The 3,954-nt window shown below is 31.8% G+C and overlaps 1 long non-coding RNA gene across 1 annotated transcript; it reads right to left on the bottom strand.

Annotated features, from left to right (window-relative positions):
* Nucleotides 1-2,125: 2,125 nt before the first annotated feature.
* LOC103499280 (uncharacterized) lies at nt 2,126-3,536 on the bottom strand. Its single transcript, XR_539755.3, has 3 exons — nt 3,181-3,536; nt 2,657-2,755; nt 2,126-2,426 (listed from the first exon to the last, which is right to left on the bottom strand). It is a non-coding gene; the product is annotated as an uncharacterized LOC103499280 (long non-coding RNA).
* Between the last annotated feature and the right edge of the window lie 418 nt (nt 3,537-3,954).

The raw sequence follows: 3,954 nt of genomic DNA, 5'->3' as shown, positions 1-3,954 counted from the left end.
TTTATTTATGAATCTTATTCATATTATTATTATTATTTGAACCATATTCAAATATTAACTTCTCTCCTTATAACTTTATATAAATGTACCAAATATATTATATTAATTGTATCATATATAATTTATTCCCTTTAATCAATTTGAACAATTCAAATTTAAATTAAAATAAATTTGATTCTCATTTATCCTTATTGAGCTAACAGGAGACCTTATGGACCTACAGATTGAAACTCTAATGATATGAGATTATTAAATTAATCTTCTATCATTAACTATCAGTCATTCCACTAAAGAACAGTTGCACTATTCTTACTTCACAAATCGCTCATAAGTATAGCTAGGTCAAAAATTACCATTTTGTCCCTGTGATTGCATCTAACTCCTTAAGTATCATTGATTCCTCTAATGAACAATAAGTTATAGTCTCAATATAACTGAACTTCTTTCGGACTAAGAAAAGGTGTAACACCACATTGTTCAAGCCCTAGAATTGAACCAGTCCTTAAGAGAATAATTTCTCTACTTACTCTATCTATAGAGAATGAGTGAATTTAGCTGTGTTCTCAGCTCCCCGATCAAACGAATCCCTAAAAAGGTAAGCATATTAAGTCAACAATATAAGCCACTCTCACCCACTCAAATCAAAGGACCAACTTCGTAGGCAAGAGTTCACAACTCACTAGGATTTAGGTCAAGTCACCTGTGGTCATTCTGATGAAATATAGTCTCAACTAGTAACGATGTTAATAAGAGAGACTGTCCATTTCATGGTCCGGTCTTATACAAACTCTTTGTATAGAATACCTCCACTCTAATATCTCAACATGAATGATTAGGCTCAAATCATTTGTAGCACTTTAGAACAATTATAACAACTATAAAATAGACTGTATTCGTAGTGTCGCCAACATAAGGTATCCAACCTTATCTATGTACTACATACCATTTAGGTCATCACTTAAACATAATCCACTTGTATATCTCCACATATATGTTCAGGTTATAGTAGATAACCTTGGATGTTAGTTTATTCGTTATGTAGGTTAATGGAATAAATATCAACCAAATATATCTGTCTAACCAAAACTACTATATTTTCAAAGCTCACCGTATCAACATCCTACCCCTGAAATCAATAAATATGTCCAATAACCTAGTTACCAAAAAACTATCGGCTAATGACCATCACACATGGCCACCCAAAAAATCAACTAGCTCCATTCGCACCTCATCCAACTTGAATTGACTGTATAAGCTCTTTGTATCAATCTAATATAAAGCCTAAAATATTAAAGTTAATACTTTGTTTTGTTAAGTTATATTCAAACTATATTAAGCAATGCAAATAGTCATTAAACACAACATATCTAATCTGTGACCGCTATGCTCTCTTTAGTGATTATATCTCTCATATATCCCATCACATAGCCTACATTTAGTGGTTCCGACTTGTAAAGGACATTGTAATATAAAAGTTGCCAAAAACATAATGTTCGAAATAGCCTATATATGTATACTTTAAATTAACGAATAAATATGTCTACACTTGCCTTCACTAATTTTCATATTGGTTGTTTTCGACCTTCTTGAATATATTTTAGGGATCGAAAGATTGTAATAGCCCTATTGCCAAGAACCAACTACATATTACAATAAAGTGAAATTTAAGGTACCTTTTAACATCATATGAAAGAAGTTAACTTACATGTTTGTTACATATGCATGTAATATCTACTCTAAATGTTGTTCAAAGTGCGTCAAGATAATAGATGGTCTCTTCGTATGCGTTAATAGCCAGAAATACCCATTGACCACTACATAGAATACAAGTAGGTTGTTTTCACTGTTAATGAATGAAGTAAATTCTAGTGAATTGATTAGTAGAATATTGTTTACCCTAGATTAAAAGGAACAATAACAAATTGGTTTTGTTGTGAAGCCATTAATCTACTATATAGGTTGCAAGCTCTAACTTTCTAGGTGTTGTATGTCCAACATAAGGGACGGTTCAACAAATATGTAATTTGAAAGAGCACCTACTTAAAGTATATCATTTGGCACAAAAAAGTAAATCATTTAGCAATGAAACCACAAGGATAACGTTTTCAATATTCCAATGTCCGCATTTAGAACCATGAAAATACTACAAACTTTATTTAATGTGTATTAACTCTTTAATTGCTTCACTTACTTTCCAGATATCAATCTCATATCCTTAAACTAAAGAAAATACAATAGAACAAAACATTGTAGCTTCTCGAAGCTAACAAATTAAACCATCAAATCATCAATGTTAATAAGGGAGTAGTTCAAGCGTATTAATTTTCTCAATGTCAAGATGGGCATAGCATGGCTAAATGGATGAAAATTTTATCTTGAAACAAATTAAAATCATGATATATTTTCCAAAAGATAAGAAATCCACCCTGAAAACAGAAACAAACATCAAATAAGAATAATACATATTAGTGACATTGTTAAGTTCCATTAGTTTTTTGACAATATAATGAAAATGTCAATTTATCCACGGGAACGTTGAGTTTCGTTTATAATCTGAGATGAAATTATGTTCGAAAGATTACAACATGAAAACACAAAAAGAAAGAAAAAATAGTTCGAAATTTGTCAACCCAATTACAAAGAGAGTAAAATATACCTTTATTTTCTTTGTGTTAACATAAAATTTCCTTCCTTTATGAACCATTGCCCTTCAAAACAATTATTTATGGATCTTTTCGATTCCCCGAGTTATACCCTAAAACAGAGACATTTACTTGTGAAACAGAGTGAATATATAAAAACTTCATACTTTTCTCTGGTGCCAACGGACTCACCCGTTTAGGAAATGTGTTCAAATTCTCATCAACAAAAAACAAATAAAAACTCATCAACACAAAACAAATAAAAACTCATCAACACAAAACAAATAAAAACCCATCAACACAAAACAAAAATAAACATTATCAAATAAGACCAAATTTAGATCCACATTTCAGCAATAACAACTCCAAAAATCGCAAAATAAAATTAGAGAAACAAAAAAACTATAACATAAAAATATCTAGAAGAGAAGAAACTCACCAACTAGGCTAGCAAAACATACCAAGTAGAACCAAAATTTCAACTATATTAGAGAAAAAAATCCCAAAAGAACCCAAAGAGACCAACATAAAAACTTACGATTTGGCAGCAGATCTGGAGTCGTCGGCGGAGCTTGCGGCGTCACGTGGGCGGCAGACCTCGTGCGGTGGAGCTTGAGGTGGCGTCGAAGGTTGCAGATCTCGCTACGTTCAGCAGGTGTAGAGTCACAAGCGGTAAAACTTGGGGCGGAGTCACGAACTTGCGAACGAGGTGGCATCACTGGTGGGGCACATTTTGGAATTTTGTGGGGAAGGAGAAGAAGAAAGGAAAAAAAAAATCATCGGTATCGAAAGAGAGGAAAAGAAATTTCAGGAAAAAAGAGGAAAAGAGTTGTAGAGAAAGGGAAAAAAGAAAAATATTTAGAAATGAATAATTCTTAAAATTTAAAAAATGTAGCAAATAAAACTAGACTTAGATGCTTTTAACCATCAAGTATTGAAAAGAAAACTGAAAATTATGTATTTTTTCTTTTTTCTTTTTTCTCTTTATATTTTTTATTAGAAATGACAAGTAATTTAGCATCAAGTAATGTTATTTTTGTAATAGTGGCAAACTAGGCTCATTTCGCCTTAACTTCGACCTTCTATTCGTCGAGGTGGTCCAATTAGGTCTTGGTTCAATTATCTTCTCTCTATCTTTTAGGAACTCTCATGAACTTGCTTCTTGTCACCGTTGGGTTCGTTCTTTTGGATTAGGTAAGTATTCTTCTAGTTTTAATTAGGTCTTGAATTACCTACAACACCAAGTAATAATAGACTCTATCGGTGATAAACTTCAATTGGTGATAGACTATATCACTAATAAATTCCTACT

This window comes from Cucumis melo, chromosome 9 (assembly GCF_025177605.1).
Source record: "Cucumis melo cultivar AY chromosome 9, USDA_Cmelo_AY_1.0, whole genome shotgun sequence".
NCBI lineage: Eukaryota > Viridiplantae > Streptophyta > Magnoliopsida > Cucurbitales > Cucurbitaceae > Cucumis > Cucumis melo.
The sequence above is the reverse complement of the archived record's forward strand: the minus strand, read 5'-3'. Positions and strand labels throughout refer to the sequence as shown.